This window comes from Salvelinus fontinalis, unplaced genomic scaffold (genome assembly GCF_029448725.1).
Source record: "Salvelinus fontinalis isolate EN_2023a unplaced genomic scaffold, ASM2944872v1 scaffold_0825, whole genome shotgun sequence".
Taxonomy (NCBI): domain Eukaryota; kingdom Metazoa; phylum Chordata; class Actinopteri; order Salmoniformes; family Salmonidae; genus Salvelinus; species Salvelinus fontinalis.
The window spans coordinates 58,064-65,930 of NW_026601034.1; the positions used below are offsets into that span (position 1 = coordinate 58,064).

General features: G+C 44.7%; 1 protein-coding gene across 2 annotated transcripts in view; it reads right to left on the reverse strand.

Moving 5' to 3' along the window:
* Positions 1-6,519, reverse strand: part of LOC129847401 (gastrula zinc finger protein XlCGF26.1-like) — an 18,466-nt gene extending 11,947 nt beyond the window's left edge. Inside the window, exon 1 of one of the 2 annotated variants that reach the window (XM_055915185.1) lies at positions 6,220-6,519. The gene's annotated coding sequence lies outside the window, so the exon portion shown is untranslated. The remainder of the gene's footprint in view (positions 1-6,219) is intronic. The other variant, XM_055915184.1, reaches the window with a different exon arrangement.
* Between the last annotated feature and the right edge of the window lie 1,348 nt (positions 6,520-7,867).

Here is a 7,867-nt window from a genome sequence, read left to right on the forward strand (position 1 = left end):
GTTCACTGTCCCTTCACACTGTCACTGTCCCTTCACACCGTCACTGAGTTCACTGTCCCTTCACACCGTCACTGTCCCTTCACACCGTCACTGACCCTTCACACCGCCACTGTCCCTTCACACCGTCACTGTCCCTTCACACCGTCACTGTCCCTTCACACCGTCACTGTCCCTTCACACTGTCACTGTCCCTTCACACCGTCACTGTCCCTTCACACTGAGTTCAATGTGTTCACTGTCCCTTCACACTGTCACTGTCCCTTCACACCGTCACTGAGTTCACTGTCCCTTCACACCGTCACTGTCCCTTCACACCGTCACTGTCCCTTCACACCGTCACTGAGTTCACTGTCCCTTCACACCGTCACTGTCCCTTCACACCGTCACTGACCCTTCACACCGCCACTGTCCCTTCACACCGCCACTGTCCCTTCACACCGTCACTGTCCCTTCACACTGTCACTGTCCCTTCACACTGTCACTGTCCCTTCACACCGTCACTGTCCCTTCACACTGAGTTCAATGTGTTCACTGTCCCTTCACACTGTCACTGTCCCTTCACACCGTCACTGAGTTCACTGTCCCTTCACACCGTCACTGTCCCTTCACACCGTCACTGTCCCTTCACACCGTCACTGTCCCTTCACACCGTCACTGTCCCTTCACACTGTCACTGTCCCTTCACACCGTCACTGTCCCTTCACACCGTCACTGACCCTTCACACCGTCACTGACCCTTCACACCGTCACTGTCCCTTCACACTGTCACTGTCCCTTCACTGTCCCTTCACACCGTCACTGTCCCTTCACACCGTCACTGACCCTTCACACCGTCACTGTCCCTTCACTGTCCCTTCACACCGTCACTGTCCCTTCACACCGTCACTGTCCCTTCACACTGTCACTTCACACCGTCACTGTCCCTTCACACCGTCACTGTCCCTTCACACTGAGTTCAATGTGTTCACTGTCCCTTCACACCGTCACTGTCCCTTCACACCGTCACTGACCCTTCACACCGTCACTGTCCCTTCACTGTCCCTTCACACCGTCACTGTCCCTTCACACCGTCACTGTCCCTTCACACTGTCACTGTCCCTTCACTGTCCCTTCACACCGTCACTGTCCCTTCACTCCGTCACTGTCCCTTCACACTGTCACTTCACACCGTCACTGTCCCTTCACACCGTCACTGTCCCTTCACACTGAGTTCAATGTGTTCACTGTCCCTTCACACTGAGTTCAATGTGTTCACTGTCCCTTCACACCGTCACTGAGTTCAATGTGTTCACTGAGTTCACTGTCCCTTCACACTGTCACTGAGTTCAATGTGTTCACACTGTCACTGAGTTCACACCCAGAGAAGTGCCGCAGCTCATTTTGCAGCCCTTAAAAGAGTAGCCAATCAAAGTAGATTTTTCATATTGGACCCGCACATTTTTGGTTCAAACGCATCTGTTTTGTATGCTATAGACTCTAGTGAGTAGGCTGGACCCTGGTTTTATAGACACACAATCAATTATGTACGGTGCAATATTTATGTCCAATATGACAAACAACTGGATTTAAGCTGATTGGCCACTCTTTAAGGTCCGCAAAATGAGCAGCGACACTTTTGGGGGTGTAAACTCAGTGGACTTGGAAACTAGAAGTGCTCCTGGGTAGAATGGACCTTTTACTACAGCACAACGTACACAAGATAAGAGTACACACACAAACAACGTTGTTGACCATTTAGGATTGAAATAAACAAATAAATCACATAATATCTTATAGAAATAGTTGTTATCAAACAAAGAATAATTACAAGGATAAAATACATGGATAATTCTGCACTAATTATTAATTTACAAAGTATAAACAGAGAGGAAGTTGAAGAGAGAGGCCCAGCTAGGGTGCAAATCTGTATCCATCCAGCAGGTGGTGTTTTTTCCCCAGTTGTTTGGCAAAGTTTTTTATTTTATTTTTTATTTTCTTTTTTACCAGGTAGGCAAGTTGAGAACAAGTTCTCATTTACAACTGCGACCTGGCCAAGATAAAGCAAAGCAGTTCGACACATATAACACAGAATTACACATGGAGTAAAACAAACATACAGTCAATAATACATTAGAAAAATAAGTCTATATACAATGTGAGCAAATGAGGTGAGATAAGGGAGGTAAAGGAAATAAATAGGCCATGTTGGCGAAGTAAATACAATATAGCAATTAAAACACTGGAATGGTAGATTTGACAGTAGATGAGTGTGCAAAGTAGAAATACTGGGGTGCAAAGGAGCAAAATAAATAAATACAGTAGGGGAAGAGGTAGTGGTTTGGGCTATTTATAGATGGGCTAGGTACAGGTGCAGTGATCTGTGAGCTGCTCTGACAGCTGGTGCTTAAAGCTAGTGAGGGAGATAAGTCTTTCCAGTTTCAGAGATTTTTGCAGTTCGTTCCAGTCAATGGCAGCAGAGAACTGGAAGAAGAGGCGGCCAAAGGAGGAATTGGCTTTGGGGGTGACAAGTGAGATATACCTGCTGGAACGCGTGCTACGGGTGGGTGCTGCTATGGTCACCAGCGAGCAGAGATAAGGCGGGACTTTATCTAGCAGGGTCTTGTAGATGACCTGGAGCCAGTGGGTTTGGCGACGAGTATGAAGCGAAGGGCCAGCCAACAAGAGCGTACAGGTCGCAGTGGTGGGTAGTATATGGGGCTTTGGGGACAAAACGGATGGCACTGTGATAGACTGCATCCAATTTGTTGAGTAGGGTGTTGGAGGCTATTTTGTAAATGACATTGCCGAAGTCGAGGATCAGTAAGATGGTCAGTTTTACGAGGGTATGTTTGGCAGCATGGGTGAAGGATGCTTTGTTTGCGAAATAGGAAGCCGATTCTAGATTTAACTTTGGATTGTAGATGTTTTATGTGAGTCTAGAAAGAGAGTTTACAGTCTAACCAGACACCTAGGTATTTGTAGTTGTCCACATAGAAGTCAGAACCGTCCAGAGTAGTGATGCTGGACGGGCGGGCAGGTGCAGGCAGCGATCAGTTGAAGAGCATGCATTTAGTTCTACTTGCATTTAAGAGCACTTGGAGGCCACGGAAGGAGAGTTGTATGGCATTGAAGCTCATCTGGAGGGTTGTTAACACGATGTCCAGAGAAGGGCCAGAAGTACACAGAATGGTGTCGTCTGCGTAGAGGTGGATCAGAGACTCACCAGCAGCAAGAGCGACATCATTGATGTATACAGAGAGTCGGCCCTAGAATTGAACCCTGTGGCACCCCCATAGAGACTGCCGGAGGCCCGGACAACAGGCCCTCAGATTTGACACACTGAACTCTGTCGGAGAAGTAGTTGGTGAACCAGGCGAGGCAATCATTTGAGAAACCAAGGCTGTTGAGTCTGTCGATGAGGATGTGGTGATTGACAGAGTCGAAAGCCTTGGCCAGGTCAATGAATACGGCTGCACAGTATTGTTTCTTATCGATGGCGGTTAAGATATCGTTTAGGACCTTGAGCGTGGCTGAGGTGCACCCATGGCCAGCTCTGAAACCAGATTGCATAGCGGAGAAGGTGCAGTGGGATTCGAAATGGTCGGTAATATGTTTGTTGACTTGGCTTTCGAAGACCTTAGAAAGGCAGGGTAGGATAGATATAGGTCTGTAGCAGTTTGGGTCAAGAGTGTCCCCCCCTTTGAAGAGGGGGATGACCGCAGCTGCTTTCCAATCTTTGGGAATCTCAGACGACACGAAAGAGAGGTTGAACAGGCTAGCAATAGGGGTTGCAACAATTTCGGCAGATAATTTTAGAAAGAAATGGTCCAGATTGTCTGGCCCAGCTGATTTGTGGGGGTCCAGATTTTGCAGCTCTTTCATAACATCAGCTGACTGGATTTGGGAGAAGGAGAAATGGGGAAGGCTTGGGCGAGTTGCTGTGGGGGGTGAAGTGCTGTTGACCGGGGTGGGGTAGCCAGGTGGAAAGCATGGTCAGCTGTAGAAAAATGCTTATTGAAATTCTCAATTATAGTGGATTTATCGGTGGTGACAGAGTTTCCTATCCTCAGTGCAGTGGGCAGCTGCTCTTATTCTCCATGGACTTTCCAAAACTTTTTTGAGTTTGTGTTGCAGGAAGTAACAGGGTTTTGTATGGAAGTCAATGAGAGTGTCGAATTTGGTCAACAAAAAATTGATTATTTGCGACAAGGTTTATTTGATCGAATAGAAGTTTCGTAATGTTTCGTAATGTTTAAGTTACGAGTGTACTGATATAAGTAGGACACTATACTGGAGTAGTCCCGAGATGGTAGTAGATGGTAGTAGCATACAATCTCTCCAATGAATACAGGCGGTTGATGTCAACAACCCTCATCAGATATTTTTTTAAAGGATTCCAATAATGAGATGTATCGACCAATTGAAAGAAAGGATAGGCGGGAGCTAGATAGCCCAGCTAGATAGTGCAGCTTTGTGGACAACCACTCCCATTACTAGGGCGGAGAGACATGCATCCTCCCAGTATATTCATAATGTCTGGTATACACGACGGAACTCTTATTCTGGAGAATTACATAATGTTTGGTATACATGACGGGACTCTTATTCTGGAGGATTCCATAATGTCTGGTATACATGACGGGACTCTTATTCTGGAGAATTACATAATGTTTGGTATACATGACGGGACTCTTATTCTGAAGGATTCCATAATGTCTGGTATACATGACGGGACTCTTATTCTGGAGAATTACATAATGTTTGGTATACATGACGGGACTCTTATTCTGGAGGATTCCAAAAGATCCATGACCCAGAAGTACTTCGTTATTCTTGCCTGCTTCACAGCTGTATCATTAATTGAATTGATCAAAAATGTATCACTAGCCACTTTAAACAATGCCACTTAATATAATATATATGTATCTTTATGTAATACATGTATCACTAGCCACTTTAAACTATGCCACTTATGTTTACATACCCTACATTACTCATCTCATATGTATATACTGTACTCGATACCATCTACTGCATCTTGCCTATGCGGTTCTGTACCATCACTTATTCATATATCTTTATGTACATATTCTTTATCCCTTTACACTTGTGTGTATAAGGTAGTAGTTGTGGAATTGTTAGGTTAGATTACTCGTTGGTTATTACTGCATTGTCAGAACTAGAAGCACAAGCATTTCGCTACACTCGCATTAACATCTGCTAACCATGTGTATGTGACCAATAACATTTGATTTGATTGATGGAAAACCGAATTTAGCTTCTTATGTCGACATTCCTTCTTAATTTGATTGAAAATATTATGGGAAAAGGGTTATGCCTTGATCACATCAACAGCATTATTGCACAAAAAGGTACACAGCATCATCTGGATGTGTGTGCAACAAAAGTTCAACATTCACATTCTGCTACCATTTCTGTCAAGACGTCTATGCATACAGTTTGACGCATATGTTCAATAAATTCAACATAATCACCAAACAGAACCCACTGCCTCTGCAAACGCCGGACCCGTTGGAAAGGAATATACTTTTATTTAACCTTTAACTAGGCAAGCCAGTTAAGAACAAATTATTATTTACAATGAAGGCCTACCCCGGCCAAACCCTAATGATGTTGGGCCAATTGTGCGACACCCTATAAGACTCCCGATCACGGTTGTGATACAGCCTGGAATAGAACCAGGGTCTGTAGTGACGCCTTTAGCACTGAGATGCAGTACCATAGACCGCTGCGTCACTCGGTAGTACCAAAACGCAATAATATTGTCGGTATGATCGAGGCGTTAGCTGTATGCATAAACCTGTAGCCGGATAGTTTAGCAACGGTTAGTCCAGCTAATTTGGCTAGCTAGCTACCTAGATAGCTAAACCAAATATTTTGTGACCAACCTAGCTGTGGCTAAACAATGAGCAGCCTGTTAGCTAGCTAGCTAATTTCTCGGGTACAGTCATTTTACTCACGATGAGACGACAGCTGGCTAACTATGAAATGAATGTCATACTTCAATCGTGACCCTGAAATAAAGTTAGCATGTTAGCTAGCTAGCTACACACATGGGTTGGACGGGAGATGTGTAGCTAGCTAGCTAACGGCTAGATAGCTGGGATAACAACAAAACCAGGCCGCGGCAACCACTGCCGTTTAATCCTGGAATGTGTTTGTTTACAGACCGTGCTACAAGTATAATTTAATAAATGTTAGAAATTAGCAACAGGTTACCTGGAAATGATTTCCTGTAGCTAATTGTTTGGCTGAAAAGAACTTGAGAAAATGGTGAGGTCTAGTAGAGCAAGCGGGAAAAACGTATCCACTTTCCGAGTGAGTTTGGTCTGGATTATGAGATGGGGCAGGAAGTGTTCGTGAGCGTCGTATCAGCATAATCATTGTGCATGTTTTACCGGCCTCTCTTGTTCAATCGTATGCTTACAATTTGTGCTAAATTAGGATATGATACTGAATTACATCAACCAGACTCGAAGGTAAACTTCAACATGTCTTCACTCCATCACTGTCCGTGTAATAAACCCCATATTCCAGTGGTGACGTCATATGTCATCTCGTCACATCAATACACGACATTCCCCCTTTACTTGGACATGAACTTTAATGTCAACTTGACATGTTTTTATTTATTTTACTTGGCAAGTCAGTTAAGAACAAATTCTTATTTACAATGATGGCCTACCCCGGGCCAAACCCTAACCCGGATGACGCTGGGCCTCTGACATAAACTATAACAGTCATTCTTTACCTGTATAGCAACCATTGTGTTACCAATAAACAACTGAAATCTGTTCAATGTCTTATTTCTGTTCTCCTAATGGACTTTCCATTTTAAGCCTACTTCTAAGAAAACCAAAACAGTATTATTATTTTTTTATTATTTTACTGTAACAAAACATGTTGCACCTTTTTCACAACATAATTCAAACATTCAGAGTCTTCACATTAGTCCTTTGTACTTGTCATTTTTTTCAGTTTATGCTTGTTTTCTTTACCCCTTACAGTACAGGATAATTATTAAGTCTGTTAACTTCTGTGGCAGTTTAATTTGTCTGTGAGGCCTGACTAGCTTGGATGTCCGTGGTCTTTGTGGGGATCCCTCACAGATGGTCTCTGGTTTTGGCCTCTATGTAATGTCTCAGAGTAGGACTCTGTTCCCCACAGTCTCTTTCGGTCTCTGTCCTTTGGTTGTGGATTTGGCTCCTCATTGGAATACCTGGCTCCAGTTGGAGATTGAAACAGCCACAGTGTTTCCCTCTATACTGATCACAGCGCGTGGTGTCTTGTTGAAGGTTGTTGTGAACTTGTCTGTTTTTTCCTGTTTTAGGAGAACCTGGTCTCCGACGTCCACGTCAGAGTGTTCGGCTCTGCGACGGTTGTCTGCATAGATCTTGGATTTCCCTTTCTTGGGGTTTCTGTGGCACCGGACTGGTGCCCCGCTCTTCAGGGCGAGTGCAGGGAGCTGGCACAGGATTCATCAGACTGCTAACCGGATCCTCTGGTCGTATGTTGAGCAGAAAACACTTGCACAACATCTCTCTCATCTCTCTCTCTCCCAACTTATCCATCGCCTCCCTGACAGTCTCTGGCTCTTCCCGCGGCTCAGCATGTTCCCCCCAAAACAATCCATTATTACCTTCCGTCTGCCGCCAAGGAAGGGTTTCGCATCCTCTCATGTCCTCCCAAGTCCAAAACTTCCTTACCTCATTTTCACGCTGCTTGGTCTTTTGTTGGTGGGATATTCTGTCACGGTCTTGGAAATGAGCGGACCAAGGCGCTGCGTGAGTATAGTTCCACATATTTATTGAAGTGAAACTAACAAAACAAAATAACAAACTTACAAAGACCGCGAGGACGTAGTGCC